The sequence below is a fragment of the Eutrigla gurnardus genome, assembly GCF_963514095.1.
Source record: "Eutrigla gurnardus genome assembly, chromosome: 14".
NCBI lineage: Eukaryota > Metazoa > Chordata > Actinopteri > Perciformes > Triglidae > Eutrigla > Eutrigla gurnardus.
In genome coordinates, this window is record NC_139937.1 from 15202569 (window position 1) to 15222644 (window position 20076).

Below are 20076 nucleotides of genomic sequence, written 5' to 3' on the forward strand. Positions count from 1 at the left end.
TGAGATTGTTTTTTTGATATTCTTGGGTGTCATAATGCACATACTAGCATAGATCATACACACACTCATGCATTAAATGACCTCAAATTGACATGTTGAGTACGATACGGTTGTGCTACAAAATAAGAAAAAGTAATATGACAATAGTTTCAAATAATTAAACTGGGTGTATTCAACCAAGACAATAAATCATCAAATAACAATATATTAGTCCACAAAAAAATCATCATATTACTTGTTGCTATTTAATGTTTTGATGGAGAGTGGAATTAATTAATCTTTTGCATCGATTTATCCTGCAAATTGGCATTTTGAGGCATTTCATCTGAACACTTTAATTCTTGGTTCAAAATGTGTCCTTAGGCTCAGGATCTTGTGTGCTTTCCTGAGCAGAGAGTTTTCATATAGATGCTAAAACTTTTATCAGGATCCCCTGATTAAGCACTGATCTGACTGACTGTTACAACGGGCGTTGGCCAGCAGAGGGCAGCACAGGTCAACGCAGGTCTGTTTGACAGAGAAAAACTTCAAATCACAGAAAAGATGAGTGTTGAGACTCTAGTGTCTGTCCCGGAGTACAGTGGTTTCTTTGTGGGGATGGTGAATAACTGCAGTGTTTGTGACCCCAACAAACAACAGCCAGTGAGACACACACACACACACACACAGAGACACACAGACACACACACACGCGCACACACACACACACACCAGCATCATAGCTGATGACCTCCCAGATCAGGGCACCACTGGGAGACAACGATCGCTGCCTTACTGTCACGTCTGCCTCTCGTCTCCGGTTCATTGTTTCATACTCCCCCCCCCCCCCATCTTCTACTCCCACTCTGTCTCTTTGAACCCGTCCTACATCTCCACTTGACCCTCGATCTCTCTCTCCATCTTTCCTCCAACCCAATCCCCCCATCCTCCTGTTTCTCTTCCACAAGTCTCTCTTTGTTTTCTCCCAACTCGTTATCAGTCTCCCTTCTTGCATTACTGCCTCACCCACCGTCATTCTTTCCCTAGGTTTTTTTAATCCTCCATTGTCTCCCACTTTCGGTTTCTCTCTTCCTCTGTCGTTCCCTCCTTCCTCCCTCTCTCTCTCTCTCTCTCTCCCTCTCTCCCTCAGCCTCCTTCTCTGCAGTCTGAGACTCTTTTGTTTGTGAGCTGTCGGTTTGTTCTGAGCAGAAGTCTTGACCTTGTCTGGTCTTGGCACCCAGTCTGACCTCTGACTCACATCTTACTCACTGCTGGACACTCACTCATTTCATGTGTGTGTGTGTGTGTGTGTGTGTGTGTGTGTGTGTGTGTGTGTGTGTGTGTGTGTGTGTGATTAAACAGTTTCTGTCCCTGTGTGTTACTGCAGTTCTGTAAGAACAATGACACAATGTACACTCAGCTATTTGAGCTACAATGCTTCTTTTCTGGCAGACAGCTCCTCCACAGAAAAAGAACAAGAAAACTATCACAATGTGAAAATCCTCTCAAAAAGAAGAAACAGTCAGAGCTTTAAGTACCACTGGACAAAATAGTTAAATCAACAAAATCAAAAAATAACTTGCATTCTTACAAAAAAAAAGAAATAAAATGTAAAGCAGGGACTACCCCAGTCCAGTAAAACCCAACCTTTCCTAGTCTTCCCGGCCTCAGTAATCCTCCCCGGCTTATTCATCTGCATTAGGGTGGGTTAATGTCGAGCCTGAGCTGAAACGTAAACCCACCCAAACCTGCCTCAGCCCACACCACAGCCGCCACAGGGGAGGGTGGGGTAAGACTGAGAGGAAGAAGGCCAGCTAGCAAAAACCACAAGGAAGGCGGGAAAAAAACAAAAAAACAAAAAACGCTCCGAAGAGTGAAACCCAACCCAACCCAAGTAAAACCAACCGACATTAACCACAAAAAAGAGCAGAGGTATGAGGCGCTTAGTGCAAAACAGCCACATAAGCTCAACAACTTTTGCAAGATGATAGACGACAAGTGAGGCGGGGAAGTGTTAAACAAATGACTGGAACCCGCCTCGCTAATGAATTTGTTAGCATAATGAAGCAACAGAAAATACTGCACTAAAGGGACGATTTCTCACACTGCATATCAGAAACCATAGTTTTTAGGCTATTCGTCACAATATGAGTCACCTAATGTGGAACAGGCAGGACTGAGGGAACAAAGTGCTCAAAGTGAAGATGAAGAACCAAAACTGCACTTAACGCCCCTCTGGAAATGTCATCAACCACACAGAAGAGGAAAGAAGTGCAGTGTTCTGGAAAAACCCGAGCTTGTAGAGCCAAATTTGCCTAACATGCTGTGAGGGAGAGTGGCTGAGGTAAAGTTACATTCCAGGACACAGTGTTCTGAGAACCAATGTAACCCCTTACACCCGGATCCTTCAGGTCAGGTGAACCCTTAGGTGTACCCTGGTTCCCAATCTTTTGGTCTTCATAGCCAAGCAATGCTTACTACTCAAGCATCCTCAAGGTAAACTTTTATAAGAAGACGATTAAAGCTGGGCTTCGACTATAGGAGTTTTAAAATCCTGACTGATTTTGAAATTGGGTTGCCTCACACATGTAGGGTGAAACTTCACAGATGCTCTTCTCTCTAATCGCAAAACATTCACACACCACAGGAGATAATTAAGATTATTTGCCGGAGGGGGTAACGCACCACCTCACATGATCCCTCTCATGTGATGTCATGGGGAAGCAGATTTAACAAACCTGAGACTGACGTGCAACAACTCGCTGTAGTAATTATTTACAGTGAGAAAAAACAAAAGGATACGGCTAAACAAGTTTGGATGAGAAAACTGCTTTCATTGTGGGTTTTTAACCATTTTTATCTGTCAACACTGGTATGCTAGCTAACGTTAGCCTCAGGTGTTTACCGTTGCATGGAAACGTCGTCAGCTGCTCCTGCTTGACTGTCTCATTGGCTATTTATGGTCCAACTGGACAGTACAGAGGCCATCATGCAGATTTTAACTAAATATCAAACATGTTGATTGATGTTGAGTCTGCAAACAGTTAAGGGGGTCTAAGACTATCACATTACCAAATAATCTGGGCCAAACATTGGTACAGACCAAGGTCCCAGATCCAAGGAGGAGTGAATCTGAGTTAAACTGGCCTCCTGTCAGTCTGAAGCCAGGCAAATGGATGGGAATGTGATTATTTTTCCAGGTATTCAGTCATTAACCAAATTTGGACAGATTAAAATTGGGCCTGATGATGCCACTAGATGAAAAGTCAGTGTCAATGTCTCTTCACAATTTCACAACAATCCATTCATCACCGGAGTACTTTGAATGTCTGTGCAAAATGTTATGCCAATTTCTCTGGTACACTTGGAATGTTTCACTGGATTAGAGAAAATAATTTTGACCTGATTCCAGCACTAAATAAAAAGCCAGGGGATGACTGAAATCCTTAGGATTATCCTCTGGGGACCATAAACGTCTGTACAACTTTTCATTGCAGTGTATTCAATAGCCAAAGACAGACAGATAGTGACATTGCATCCAAAGAGCCAGGTTACTTGCTAAAAAGCAGCTAAAAAGCAAAGTCAGAGTAAACAAACACAACTTTCTTTCCCCCCGGTTTTATTACTCTTGGGTGTCCACCAAGGTTGGGAGCCACTACTCTCTACGAAAAGAGAAAATGCATTCAAAAGACGCTACGGGCTCTCATCTGGGAGCTTGAGCCACTACCAGCCCAGGCCTGTTTGTTCACCAACCTCCACCACAGGGAGGGGACTGAGGGAGGATTTCATTTCCAGTCTTCTGAGAAACCAAGTCACCCAGGCCCTTCTGTAAGCCTACCAGATAAATATCACATACGCCGCCTTCTGCTGTTGGAAAAGCCACACAAACCAGACTCAAAGAAGTCTCTGAAGTACAGGTGGGGTTGTTTTTACAGTTCAAGCTAAATAAAAGTAAAGCGGCTGCTGTTAATGGCCTCTCCTCAGAACATCGGACAGGAAGGAAGCCAGAGTAGGAGTTGAGAAGGGAGGAAGGATGTGTGGGGAGGAGGAGAGAAAAGAGGCAGGGAAGAGGGGAGGTCTATCCTGCCTTAACCCCAGTATCCACCCAGTTCAGAGGCTCCAGAACACAGTGTACAGTGCTGACTCTCGCACAGGCCAGAGATCTGTGTGTACTGGCAGTCTGCATTACCAGCACCAGTCTGATGTTATTACAACGGTAATCCACTTGTCAAAACAATATCAGCCCGGCGTCTGCAGCACCCTTACTCCTTCAGCAGGCTGAATAATTTGCATTGCAAGCCAGCCGTCCCGTCCCTTTTTTCTGCTGTGGTGAAGAGAGAGGGCATTGAGTTTATTTAAACCATGTGAAAGTGGCCGTTCAAATAAAACATCTGTACAGACATTGGATCAACTATTTACTGAAAGCAGTGTGCCACACAAAAAGATAAGAAGAGCAAATGTACTTTCAGGTTGTCTAATAAAATATGTTTTTGAGCTAAAGGAGGAATAATGCTGGCTGTCTTGGTTTGGACTACGGGACCTCCATGTTGTTCTTTGTGGATATGACTGTTCCGCACAATGTGACTGGATGATGGCTTTATTTGCAGTGCGAAAGCTCAGGAAAATGGTTATTCCAATAAAAAAACCACACCTCTTTTTGGCTGCGTAAAATTTGCATTCTGTGTACTCATGCCAAAAACTACAGTTAGGGAAAAAAATGAAGGAAAAAAAAAACACCCTCAGTGTCCCCTAGATAGCCGTTGCTGTCAAGGAATAAGGTGAGGTATAATAGGGTGAATTATAATTTGAAATTGGTGCTGATATAATATCCTAGTTTAGGTACAGCATGTGGCCTTTTTGATACCCTACTTTGAGGAACATAAATGCTTCTTTTGTGTATAAAACTTGTTTTTATTATTATTTTGTATTTCCTTTATTTTGAAAGTCAATAGTAGATAGGTGACAGGAAATGTCAGTGAGATAGAAGAGGGATGACAGGCAACAAGGGTCCACAGCTGAACCTAAACCCTAGAATACAAGCTTGAAGTAATTGGCAGTTAGTGATACTCGGTGCTACGGACACATTTTGGTCAGTGGTGGAAACATGGAGGTCTGATACCTTACCTGACCCAAACAGCAAAAAGCCAAACACTAAAAGAGAGAGTAAACAGCATGGAGAGAGTGTACACACAGACAGTGACCCAATGACGGCACTTTGAACTCTGTGTGTGTGTGTGTGTGTGTGTGTGTGTGTGTGCGAGCGAGAGGCCAATGTGAGGTCAAACAGTTCAGTCAACCTGCCAGTGAAAAGAAGCTGTCAGACACGGCAGCTACTATCAGGGCACAGCACTGTCTGAGGACACACATACAGGAGATATTATCATTCTGGGATGGAACATTAATCACTTTGGTATTGTAACTATAATATATCTATTATTTAACAATATCTCTGCACTACATACAAACTGCGCCCATTAAAACAAATAACATGCAATACTGTCTTTGTCAGATTACACTGCATCTGTGAGGGAAACTGTCTTTTAATGAGTAGACACTCATCTGTAACATGCGTAGAACTATCTGCCCGTCAACTATTCCCTGCTAGCTTAGCAACTGCCTGTTTCAGTTCACAGCTCCCTTTAATCTGCACGAATTCATTCCTACTGGAAATGAGAAACGGCTAATGGTGAGGAACTCAGTTCTGTGACTAATGAGGGCATAGAGGCTTACCCTGTTTGGCCCTGAAATGAAAATCAGGCTAATGGCTATCTATAGAGAGTGCTCAAATTCAGCTGGGGCCTCTAACATTGTTATTGCTCAATAAAGTTAACATTTGAGCTCAGATGACCTTCCGACGGTTCCGTGAGAAAACTAGGCCTGACTGGTTCAGTTTGTACAAAGCAGAGCTCTTTTGTCCAGAACCCTGAGAATGTATTCCACGATTCGGGGTTTTGAAAGTGGATGTGTGCCGACAGAAGAGCATGAGCATGCAGGGAACAGCTCGCTAGCTGCTTGCTAATTCAGAGCAGGATAGCTACTCCCACCAGGAGAGGGTATGCCTAGGCCTATCTTGCAGCCAAGCAGCACACAGCTCCAGAGCTATAGCAGCAGTTTGTGGAATTGCTGCAACAGACGGACATCAGTAAAAATGCAGCCTGGCTGGGCACTGCTCCGGGAGGTGACAGGACAGCAGGAAACAGACAAAAGCAAGGTGGGGTTTTTTTCCCATTTTATTTTACCTAGCTAAGCAGATCTCAACAAAACCTCTGGATGACTTCTTCCTCTCCAGTCATTTCCTGTTTCCTGCTGCACTCGACAGCTACATCAGTCATAAAAAAATTATCATTCCCGCAATCGCACCTGGCAATCAACACTGCACTTTACAGTGAAATGCAGCACTTCCCCCCCACAATGGATAGAGGAAGTGCTGCGAGTGCTATATAATAATTGTGGTACTCAACCTGTGAGTATATTTCTACACGCATATCTGTAACTTCTAATAGCTGCATTATAATATAAGCATAAATGGAAAGCAAGACGGAGACAAAAATAAAGGATGCTTTCTTTGCTCCAACTTGCTCGTTCTACTCCTGCTGCCCAGAGAGCTCCAGCCCAGCTAGAGGCCTGCTGAGTTCACAGCCTGCTGCCCACCACACTGGGCCCACACACACACACACACACACACACACACACACACACACACACACGCACAAACAGCCCTGTCTGCTGCCACTGCCGTTGCTATGGTAACCCATGGGCACGGTGCCGTGATCAACAAGGCCCGGAGCTGCTGGGGCGCCATTGCAGCGACCTGGCTGGCACACACGCACTAACATGCACGCGCACACACGGTGGAAAAGACGGCGATGGAAGGACACACACACGCCAAAGACTGGCACACTTAAGAGGGAGGGGGGGAGAGTTTAGTTCGGAAGGGATGGTGAGAGGAAGGGGAGATGGAGGGGGAGAGAAAATTAGGTGCACACACGCGCACGCCTTTATCTCCCTTGGGAGATGTGTACTGTAACGTCTAGACGGTTGGTATCAGCCTGGCAGCAACAGTCTCTCCCAACCACACAGAGTGTGTGTGTGTGTGTGTGTGTGTGTGTGTGTGTGTGTGTGTGTGTGTGTGTGTGTGTGTGACACAGCATGTAGTAGATATCAGCCTAGTTACAGCCTCCCCTCCTCTACTACAGTCAGTCTCTCCATGGAAATAAATGAACTAGTTTAGTGCTACTTAACCCTGAGAAGAGGGGGCTTGTTTGTGTGTTTGTGTGTGTGTGTGTGCATGTGTCTGCATACGTGCGTGTGCATGTGTGTGTGTGTGTGTGTGTGTGTATGTGTGTGTGTGTGTGTATGACACTCAGCCCATTAGACAGGTATCTCAGGGTAAAAAAAAAAGACATGGAGACAGTGAGGAGGAAAGGTTGAAGCGAGGAGGGAGATGCTGAGAGACAGAGAGAGAGAGAGAGAGAGAGAGAGACATTGAGACGGACAGAAAGAAAGAGAGAGAAAGAGAGAGAGAAAGGTGCCAGACATGCTATGGGGACCGGGGGCAACAAGAGAACAAACAATTACAGCTCTGTCTCTCTCCTCCACGCTCCCTCCTCTCCCTTTCTCTCCATCCATCTCTTCCTTCTCCTCTGGCTCACACAGCATTGGGAAAAACCAGACAGCCCGTCTGTGCTGAACTACAGAGACTAAATGGGATTGAAAAGCTGGACTCGTACATGATGGCTTCTTCTAACTCAAGCATTGGGACTGAAGACATTGTGCTGTGTTTTACTCACTTCGTCTTCATATCGGAGCTTGAAACAAACAGCACGAATCGTCATGCAAACACATTTAATGACAGCGCTCGAAAGCATAATTATAGTTTATGACAACATCATTTTCTTTTATAGTTTTGGGGAACATTCCTATAGGTTATGATTACACCACTGAAAAATGTTGAAGCCCTGCCTAACGCAAAGGAAAACTGCACGCACACCTATTGCAAGAGCAGTAGGTTTGATCTGAACCAGAAAGGTCTTAGGCATGTAAAATACATATTAATTGATACTGTATGAACATTTTCTGACATTTTATAACCAAACAATTAAATAATGAATCTTTAAAATAATTTGTAGATTAAACGGCAAAGAAAATAATTGGTTTTAACTGGATGTAACTACTTGATCCCTGAGTCTTTAAGCTTGGACAGTGTTTAGGATTTGGTCACATCTAGCAGTGTGACTGCAGACTCCCTTCATTCGCACGTAACGTGGCTTATCGCAAAATAGCGCTGCAGAAATCTTGCAGCCCGAATTTGCTACAAGTCGCGTCCATGGCGACAAGTCGTGTCCATGGAGACAAGTTGTGTCAATGGCCACTGACGCTTGAGTTGAAATATTTCATTGTCTGAATCAGTATTGGAGGCCAAACATATCCTAGTGGTCCATGGTCTCCCAGAGCTCTACGATAGTGTATTACATTTCATTACAAACTATGAGTACATAACCGTCTTTGGTAGAAACAACAAGGTCACTGCCATATTCATGCCGAGACGTTATTTTGTGTTTACAGATCAGCTACAGTGTTAGCATGACCTCGCTCTGATTGATAGGACATTTTAAAAGTTATGCGGGTAGTTATTTGACTTCAGACTTTATACCTATCGTCGTCATTATGGAGTTAATAGGGCATCATTTTTATCCATTTATGCAATTAAATCACAACAAAGTTGAAAGTTGAAGCACCTCTGGATGATTTTATGAACCCGGACAGGGTTTGATTAGCCAATGTATCTGGGACTACCACAACATGTACAAAGCAGTAATATTGGTTATTTCGGCCATGAATGATAAAATGTTGTCTGCGACTACATCAATGTAAGCCCCCTTCTCTCCGGCGCATCTAGCCCGGGCGACGCAAATAAACACGAATTATCACGCAAATAAATACAACTGATCCTGCTAAACGTGTCATGTTTGGGGTGAATGCCCCTTAAGGCTCACTCAGAAGCATCTTTACCAAATTAACAGTACTTTAAGAACAACATCTGTCAAACGGTGGCTGATGGCGGCTCATGTTACCGCAGTTTCACACGTCTGAGAGCTATGGTGGCCGTAACGTTAAAACGCTAAAGGTCCTATCTCGAGCCAATGTTTGGTTCATCTGTTCTTGGCTACTGCAGAAACATGGCGGTGGCGGACTGAAGAGGACCCGCTCCCTATGGAGATCTGAAGGATTCTGTGGTGAGTGTTGATAGCTCTGTGACTTGAATGTAAAGAGGATGCCATGAAAGACATGCGCTGGGGTGAGGTCATAGTCACGCTTGTTGCTGGTACGCTTTCGCTTTATAGCATCAGACTAGCGCAGGCAATTCAAATTCTTACTCTGGCTCTACATGCATTTGCAGTTACGGATAAATGTTTTCCCCACATTTTCCCTGATCATAGATTAAGTTTGATTATTGCTGAGGTAGGCCATAATGATGAGGCCCAATGCTGAGCCGGCAATAAATACCCACTTTGGCTCCTGAAAAAGGACTAATGTGGCCATATCATCTCCATCTGCATGAATATAACATGAACAAAGATACGGATAACGCCGGGCTCTGTGATAACATATCATAAATATTACAATATAGCCTAATATTATCAATATGCCAATGATGTAATATTCATGAACAGCAGTAAAGCAGATAGGGGAGCAGTGTTTAAGTATTTATCCATTCGGTGAGATGGCGGACTAGTGGCTGGCTCAACATGTCACTTTACACACACACACAAACACACACACACGCACACAGAGACACACACACGCACACACATCCTCCCCTGCAGTCAGAGCTCGCCTGAAGTCTCTCAGGTGTGTGTGTGTACATTATCAGAGCCAGACAGACAGGATAGCGTCTAGACACACCCCCACCCAATCCCCCTGCCATAAAGCCAGACTGACTACACGCTCTCTGACTGATTGAACCAGACTGGAGGGTCAGTAATGTCAGGGTTAAAGTGAGTGTGTGCATGTCTGTGTGTACATTGCGTGGGGTGCTGACCGGGGTCAGCCAGGGTCAGTGTGTGAACTGGTGTGTAGTGGAGTTAAGGTACATTTTGGGTGAGCTCAGCATGCTGTAGCATGTTGCTCAACAGAGACTTCTGTGTTAGCTGGGTGGATATTTCTTTCCACAGTGGTGATTCTACTTACATGGTCGTAGAATACTTAATGATTCCGATTGCCTAGTTGCTTGTTGGTGATCATAACAACTATTATTTTAAAAGATGCTGAGCAGTCTGTTCCACTATATCTAAGCTTACTGGTGGCAAATGGCTGAAAGACAGAAAGTGAAGGATGATCAGTGTGAACATACAACAATAGCCTGGACCCAAAACCTTAAGAGAACCCCAAGAAGCATAAATTATGAAAACAGTGTGATGACAGTGAAGGGTACTGCAGGGGGAAGGGGGTCTGGGCACCAGACAGTGTTGTCCGACATAATAACCTGGAGCAGATTAGGAGGATACGAGGGGTGTGTAGTAATGTGCTTCAACCTGGAAGCAGAGCTTTGACAGTAACTGGCGACGACGGGCTCATCGCTAACATACGCATTATCATCAACCTCTCCAACAACAGTCAGGGGAGACAGACACATGGCAGTGGGCTGTTATGACTGCATCAGTGGGAGCATACTAGCCAATAGGAGGCACACATGCACACACACACACACACACACACACACACACACACACACACACACACACACACACAACCCAAGGGCAAATTAAGACCAGCAGGCAGGCTGATGGATAGAGCCCATATTGATATTGTGTTCAACTCGTGTACAGATCACATTTGCAAACCAATAATAGGCTAAATAATATCATGGCGTTTTCACACCAGCCGAACCGGCTACAAACAATCTCGGCTACTGTTAGTTTGTGGTGACAACATGATCCGACCTCGATTCAACCCAGCGGGAGGCAGCATTGTGGCCGTTTTGATTCAATGCAACCCCCCCAGTGCATAAACAGTATTTTCAGGCCGCAATCGAGACTCAAGCTGTATTGTTTGTGATTAAACCCCCAAACCTGCACATAACTATTATAAGATACACAATGATACCAATAGTCAGCATGCTAGTGATTAGCATAAGTCTGGCTACATGTTAAACTAGCCTAGGCCATGCCCAGCCATTCACGTGGTGCTTGGTAGTGTGAAATCATGGTGGTATTTGCATGCTAGCCAACTAACTAGCAAGCGCTTATAACAAAACAACTTAATGCCACACACTCTTGTCACAGCGTAGGAAAGCACACTGCTATCGCCAGATAATCAGTCATTAATACTGATTCACTAGATTGTGTAATGTCCACTTGGCTTAATTTCAAGTCCTGAGAAAAGCTGGGCGCATCTTAGCCCTGCCTCCCAGTCTTGCACATGTTGATACTTTTGCATATTTTAGCGGCATTTTTAATTTTCTGGCATAGAGGTACTTCAGCCAAAACTCTGGGGTTCAGTTACTCTTTAAGTGATAAATGCAAACAATTTAACTGGTTTGGACGAGAGGTTTAAAAACGCCCTTAAAAGGATAACTCTGCTGACATTTCTTATTGTCACCTACCATGGAAAGACCAACATCTAACAAAACCCTACAATCAGGTATCATGGAGTTAGTTGACAAAAAAAAGAAGAGATGATGTTTAATATGTTTGTTGGTATTGACGAACTGACAGTACTTTAACACTGCAGAATTACAAATTGAATAGATAGAAAACAAGACAATATGACAATAACAAAACACCAACATTAATAGAAATTGCCCGTGTACAACACGTGAGCACATACATGTGCACACACCATCTCAACCTGCTGACTCCTATCAGCAACTCAGCCAGCCGTCCAGACACATAGAGCTTTTGTTAACTTAGCAGGGGGGTTATGGAAATGATTCTGCAGTGTTCATTTCTGTACAGGTCAACCTCACAGGCTGCTGAAGGCAGAAAAAAAGGTGAAATCATGCTGCGGTCTGGCTGAAGAGAACAAGGGGGAAAAGGGAGAAGAAATGAAAAAGAAATAGAAAGACGAAACCAGATCAGCACGGACAAAAAAAAAAAAAAGAAGGATAAAGACGGCATAGCTCAAGGTGGAGTAACACAAAGATATTGGACACAGACAGGAGACAGGATACAAAGATAAGAGCAGGAAAGGGATAGACGAGGGGGGAAAGTCAGCAGAGAAAGAGATAGAGGTGCAGGGGAGAATGTGGTAAAGGCAGACAGATGTTAAAAGCAGACAAACAACAAAGCGTGCCGTCTTGTGTCTCATCTCTGAGACGGAACAACAAAACAGCGGAGCGGTGGAAAAAAAGAACAAAACAGGAGAGATGAGAGAGGAGGAGGAAGAAATGAGTGGGCTTTTGTCTGTCTGTCTCTCGGTCTGTCTGTCTGCATGCTTCCTGGCACAACTTCATTTGATAGAACAGGCACCCTCCCCTCCTCAACCAACACGCACCTCACCCCCGCAGGAGAGGAGATTTTACCATGCACCTCTAAAGTAGGTTTTTCAATATCAGTAGGGGTAGCAGACACCTCCCAGACAGACGTATGCTGCATATGTGCTGCAAACTCTCTGCGGCTGTTGTGATCAGCCAAACAGAGACAGCAGGGGATACTGTGGGTGGAAGACAGGGAGCTCTGGGAGACATGATGAGACACATCCAAACTGGTGCTGCTCGGTCTGTTGGGGTTACGCAGACATACTGGGCTCATACTGGATTGCATTAACACCCACCTCCACCAGGATGTGATATGAGTTCGTGTGCGTTTTATGAGAGTTTGGTCGTAAGAAACCCTTTGCTTGAACACTATATATGTGGATAACAATTCACGAATAATGGTGAAAATTATCAGCAGATTAATCGATGATGAAAATAATAGCTAGCTGTACTTTAAAAGCACACTACTGTCTAATATATCATCGTACATATTTTCAATTTAAGGTTTGATTTTTGGCATTCCCTGTGGACAACAGTCCCTGTGGACAACAGCAGTCGTGTTTCTGAGGACCAGAGTCCCTTCAGAATATCTGTTATTTTACAGGAGCATGGTCCAACAGTCTGCCCCGTGCAATCCTGGTTATGCTACTCCTGTGCCTTCCTTTCCATCCAGCGGATCCAACAACACGGCCTAGGTCTCCAGCAGCATGGCGTCGGTGGTGTTGGCTCAGGGGGGCGGCGGGGGCCGGCCGAGGCTGCCAGGCACGGAGTTCTCCACTTCCCACCAGTGCTCCTCCAGGTCAAAGGTGGCGAAGCCCGATCTGGGTCTGTCTGCAGGGTGGTCGCTGTCTGGGGCCCCGCTGGAGTCTGAGCTGAAGGATTTTCAGGTTAAACTGAATGGATCTGACCCGGTGGCACCGATGACCAGCATTAATATTAATTTTAAAATATTTACTCATTTAGGAGGCATCTGCATTAAATTGAAACAGTTCCATAACCAGTGAAACGTTTCCACAGAGTAACTTTAACATTTCCCTTGGTTGAAACGAAGGAGCCAAGTCTGAACTCTGGGAAATCTTTCCTATTCTTTGACATTTTAAAAGCTGAATGGTTCATGAAAGGTATGCAATAGGTGAAATGATAATGGACATATTAGCTAATGCAGGTGCAGCCCTTTTCACTCCTCACTAAGAACATTCTGAAGTAAACTAAAAAAAAAACTTCACATGGACTAAAACATCTAAAACACATAATGAGGAAAGACAGAGCTCCGTGTCTTCAAAAGACAAATGGCCTCCTCCTCTGGTGTGTAATTACACCCCGTCTGTTTGTAATAACTCAGTTTAATCTGCTCGGCTTCTTCTCCTTTTTTTTCCTCATCTCTTCCCGCAAATCATAACTGGTTTCCATTTTGAAAAAAGATGGCTCCTCAACAGCAACATATGCTTGTGTGGCATTTTATTCTGCTATGACTCACTGTCACACTCACTGTCTCTCCACCAAGATGGACCGTGTCTCTCTCTCTCTATTTTAGTCTGTTTCTCCTCTTCTTCTCTTTACGTCTGTCTCTTCTACCCTTTTTGTCACACTCCTCTCATTCTACTTCAGTCTATATTCATCTGTCTGATTTTTAATCCTTCGATCCTTTTTTCTTTCATCGCCTACTCTCTGTATCCCACCTCTTCTCTTTCACTTCACAATAAACATTTTTCTCTCCATTTCTGCATCCCTCTCTCTTATCCCACCTCCTCTCTGTCTCCCACCTTTCCTCCCACTTTTTCCTCCTCTCCCACTCCTCCGATTCGCACATGCAGGGGTGTAAACATGTCTTCCACATGCGGTCTCATTGTGCCAAGAAGAGCAAACCCCCCCCCTCCTTATGAATCAATGCCTGGCAGGCAGGATTAGGCAGGAAAGAGAGACAGGCAGAAAAGAGAGGAAGGAAGAGAGAGAGGGAGACCAAAAGGAAGGAAAGACAGTGAACGTGAGACAGTGATAAAGAGAAGAGAAGGGGGAAGCAACAGTCAAAAGGGGTAAAAAAAATATATATAATATATACACACACACACACACACAGAGGCAAGTTGTGCATATACATGAGAAGAAAAATGCAAGATAAAGGGAAATACGTGTGGGGAAAAAAAAGTCCTATCAAAAAAACTTTTTTCCTCCCTTGCTGGAACACTTGGCTGTGACCGCGGGCTGAACTTCAGTGCAGTGCTGAGCAACAGCTGCCGACAACAGAGGAAACTACAAAAAAGGAAAAGAAGCTGCAGAAAAAGACGCAGGCAGGCAAAGTACGGGCAGGAGGAGGGGGCTCGTTAAGTAATGTCGGTGGTGTTTGGGAGATGACCAGGATGTTTTAAGCTTGCTCAAGGAAGGATGGAGGTATAAATAGACCTGGGGCGGGGGGGAGGAGGGATTGAAGGGGTTCAAACAGAGGGGAGGATAGTTAAATATGGACGGCAGCTCGTGTCTTAACAAAAAGAAGAAAATCTCAAGTCCTCTCGGCAAAAGACCAACCCGGATGTTGCAGCAAAGCAGTATCTGCACTCCACCGCAAGAAACTGCTTCCTCTTAACTGGCATTAAAGCAGCAAGGTCGAGCATTTAAAGGGTTGGTCCAAATGATTAATAAAAACACTTCCTCTTAAGCAGCCCTACAGCAGGAGTCAGCAAAATCATGAGCCAGTTTTTCAGCATTGTTCAACGGGGGTACAACATACTTTTACAGGCATGGTGGCTATGCAGCCCGATGATGTTTATTATTGTCTTTCTCTTGAGAATTTTGTTTTTGATAAGAATAAAACAGATTGATTAAACAATACAATTCAGCAGTATCTGAGGGCAGTTATCATTTGAGTTGAATTGAATAGCAGGGGCGGACTGCAAAGGTTCATAAGTGTAAATATATTTTTGATTCATTACGAAACTGTTGGGTGGCATTTGACTATGTTAATGTCAAAATACTACTGAAACTCAGTGGATTATATGATCTGCCAGTCTATACATTAAAAAAGCGAATGGCTCAACGAAAGCTGTTCTAATTGTTGCCATAGAAAAATCTTCTATCAGCACGCCATGTCTACACTGCTACCCATTTGTGCTAAAGACACAAATTATATAGAGTATATTGTTTCAAGGTCATGCATATTACACAAGCCTATTACATATTCACAGTTGATTCATGAGAAATAATGAAACGTTTGGGTGCAAACTGTGAAAAGGGAAAACTTCTGCTTTTGTTCATTTGGCCCACGAGCTGCTATTTGCCTCCGACTGCTCACATCGGATGTATGGCTACTTAAGTTAGATCTGATAAGGCACTCTGAAAAGCATCTAAATTCTGTCTCATATTCAACTCCAAACGTAGGCAAATTAAAGTGCCCGCATGACTTGCACGGTAAGTGGAAAAAGTATTTTGAGTACTTTAGAGAATTTACCCCTTAATGTGCTGGGATTCTTTTTCGTTTTCTTTTTTCCTGTCTCAATTAAACGTCTGTGTGGATGTGTTTTCACGTATGGCTCCGCTGATGAGAGAATGTGTTGCTCCAGCTGAGTTTGGGTGGCTGATACTAAATGAAGGGTGTCTCTTACGTGACTTGAGCAGAACAACAAACCGTTTCCTCCTCCTCCTCATTTCGTCTTCCCTGTTGTCATATCTTCTCTCTTGCACTCCTTTTAGCCCCCCCACCCCCCCACCCCACCCACACCGCCTTCCTTTTCTCCTCTCTGCTCTGCCTCTGTGTAGAAGCACCACTTGGGGAGTTCAGCTCACGGCGAACGCTGCAGAATGAAAAGAAGCGTCTCGACGAGGTAGAACTGTTTGGGGCGACACAGGCCAAGTGTAACTAGAGATATCTACAATTTAGCGACACCCACGCACAGACGTACACTTTCACATCATTTTAGCAATCTTTTCAGTATGTCTTTCTGCTGACGGTGGTAGCTTACCCTTTAGGGCAGAAGGTCAAGATCATGGTGAGTTTCCATTCAGGCAAATTCATTGGACAGTTTTGAAGAAATGTTTTTAAGTTAGTTTTTTTTACAATATTATATAATCACCCTGAGTAATACAAATGGATTTAAGAAAAAAAAAAAGAGAAAAAGCAGAACTAGATAATATTGAGGATGATTCACAGCCATTCAATGATGCATAGAGCTGCAGTCTGACTTTCTCTGTGTGTGCTCCTGCAGACAAAAACAGCTGAGAGGGCATGTCTGTCTCTGTTTAGGGCTGTGAGACACACATGCACACACTCACACATGCACACACTCACACATGCACACACGGGCGCGCGCATGCATGCACGCTCTGTGCTCCGGCTCTGAGACATTCAATGCAGCAACAGTCACATATTAACTGAGGGAAAGCAATTTGGCTCTTGAAATGGGACTCCCGAACAGTCCCACCCGCCTACTCACGCACACATATACAGACGCAATTCATCATGGGAAGCAAGTTTCTTATGAGGAACCATAAACTCTTCCCATTAAGATTCCTGTCTCATGAAAATATAATTGCTGTAAATGAGCAGCCCAGGGTGCCGCATAACTGGTGGGGGACTAAGTGTTTATGGAAAGAAGCATTATTGCAATCGCAAATGCACAGAATTTTTTTTTTGACGATTTACAAGATTTGGAGGGTTTTACTTTTCAGGGATCTGAAACTTCTGGATAAAAGGCATCGCTCACACGGTAGCACGGATGTGACCCTTTTGTGAAGCCTCAACTGGCGCAGACCTCTGTGTAGGTGATCGGCTGGGTTAATCTGGCTGACAGATGGGGCGGCCTGTGGGTAAGCAGGGGCCTGTGTGTTTGCGATAGAGTTGGGACGGCGCTGGGCTGGGCCGAGCCGGATGCTGCGACTATGACCTATATTAATAATTCACATGCAGGATCTCTATGCTGCACCGAGCGGGAGCCCTAATCATCATTAGCAGCGCTAGCCAGCAGCCACAATAGCTTCCAGCAGAATGGCAGGCGTGAAGATCGGGGACGGAAGATAGGTAGAAAGTATGCCATCCATGTCGTCCTCTCAATTTTCCTCACATCTAATTCAGAACTAAAAATACCTCCTTCATTTAGTGAGAAAGGCTGTGTGTGTGTGTGGTCAGTGTGTTAACTTCAAAAGCGGTAAAGTTTAACACAAATGGTCACTGAAAATCTGAGTCAAACACTTTCAGTAGGCCTACATAATATATTTGTTCACTTACGCTACATGAATTTATCATTTCAAGGACAGCCAGCCTCTGAAAACAAACTAAATATTTCCAAATTATATAAAGTTTAATCGGAGCAATCTTAAATCATGTAGAATAATGCTGCGAGTTGAATGTATAGTGTCAATTTAAAAAAGGCTCAGTAACAGCTGGCCACTGTAGTTATTATGAAACATTACTCAAATAAGAGAGTAGAGTGTGTGTGTTTTCATGGTAATGAAGGTAGATGTCAGCCAGTGCAACACGGTGGCTCATTGATGTGTTTTAATAGATCTGGGGAAACAATGGAGCTCTGTGGCACAGAGGAAGAAGAGCTATCGAGCTTTGGATGCACACAACACTTGTTCATAGCAACAATTTTGCTTTTTCACAGTATGTTGACAATGAAGAATATCGCCAGCTTGTCTAATATCTTCACACCAGATTGACTGAACATTATGGAGTGAAGTTAGTTTTAAAAAGTGTGTATACGAAAAATAAGATTAACAAATGTGTACAATGACTTGTGCGTAATTTCAGGTACTCATGAATAGTCATGTTCCCCTTCGAAAAGCTTCCTGTGTACACACATATACATTAAATGTATGCACACAGATCTGATACTGATACCTGATACACATGGATCTGGTTACATTTGCACATGACGGTCTCCAGTGAGTAAACAAAATTACGTAAAGTACACGTTTATAAATTTCATTTAGCGTCCACGTAATACACATCTGTGACCATTCACTTTAAAGATTATCTGCTGCGATATTCAGCACTTTTAGGATTGCTTGGATCGTCAACTTTGTATCCAATTGCAGATAAAACTGATTACTTACTATAGTAAGTACTTATCAGCCCTGACAAAACAACATTTAAGTGGACCCAGTGTTTCATGGAAAAAGAACTTGACAAAAAAAAAATCAAGTTTAAAGATGCTCTTTCCTTGAATGCATCCCATATACAACACCACTTCATTTAGATGACGACGCTTGATAACTTAGTTAGCAAGACAAAGCCAATCCAAAACACTTTGCATAACAAGCGTGAGATACATCTGGGACTTCCAATGAGTCTGAACGGAGGCAGGGAAGGAGATGAGGAGAGGAAAAGGAGACGGAGAGGAAAGGAGAGGAGAGATGCTGTGTTATGGTTGGGGGGGTAGGGAGTCAAAGAGGCAGGCCAGTCCAGACCAGACAGCCTCTATCTCCCTCTGACCCCCTGTCTGAGTTTATGAGTGTGAGTGTGTGTGTGTGTGTGTGTGTGTGTGTGTGTGTGTGTGTTTCCCCTCTCCCCAGCCAGACAATAGAGCAGGCCCTGTGCCTGATTGGGGTCAGCTGGTGGCTGCCGAGGGGAAAGGAGGAGGAGGACGATGAGGGGGACGAGTGGGGGAGGTAGGTATCAGACACCGCTGTCTGAACTGCATGTCTGGATGGGAAGAGAGAGGGACCAAAAATCAGACAACCCTCTGAATCACCAATGAAGGCCAAGGAGAAGTGAGGGAGTAGAGGAGAGGGGAGGAGGAGAAGGAGAAGGAGGAGGAGGGGGAGGATCTGGGCAACCAGATGCTTCTCCTACTGACGCCCACACACATCCTTTAGTACTTGACTCCCGCCTGGGAGGTTAAACTGGGTTAAAAAGGTAAAAAATAAAACAGAGATCACTACATAATGTTCTATGGAGCGATGCAGGAATGAGTCCAAAACCCCGGAAAAACATTTTTACACTTCCTGTCTCTCAAAGTTTTGGTTTCGATGCCTGAAATTAGGTCTGTAGTTAACACAAATTTAAGAGATTATAATGATTCAAAAATCATCAAAGTGGTGTTCATTTGTGAAGACTTTGTTGTTGAACAAAAAGTATCATAAAAATGTGCCACGGAGCTCATTTTCTGCAATAATCCAAAATCCAATGGTAGGAGCCAATTGTCTTTTTGTCGAGGGAACCGGTGCAACTCTAACTTCCTAGACCGAAGGGGAGCCACATCTAATTCAACTGCATATTATGTGACGATGGAGAAGAATTCAGAGCTGTGTTGTTTTTTAATTTAAAACACAAAAGCTATCTCTATCTCCTTCTATGCCTCTATTGTAATCCTTGTAATTTCCTGTGATAAGGTCAGACCCAGAGCAAGGCCTTGTTAGGTTTCAGCCAGCGGCCCAGCTGGCAGTAGCTGGACAGGACAGTGTGTGACTTAAACAACATGAGCTCATGAGACTCATTTTAAATTTAGGTCCATTGTTTGAAAAATGATGTCATGAAAACTGCAGCAAAAATAATGGATTAATATATTGGCACCAACCAGCAAAGTGTTCTGCAGTAACTGCCTCTCTGTTGCTACAAAAAATAAATAAGTCAACTACGGATTATTAATAACCTGAGGCACACCACGATGCCTTCCCCTTTTTTTGCA

The 20076-nt window shown here is 44.0% G+C and overlaps 1 protein-coding gene across 2 annotated transcripts in view; it reads right to left on the minus strand.

The window, feature by feature from the left end:
- Window positions 1-20076, minus strand: part of LOC311024244 (low-density lipoprotein receptor class A domain-containing protein 4-like) — a 117716-nt gene that overhangs the window by 12544 nt on the left and 85096 nt on the right. The window lies entirely within an intron of this gene.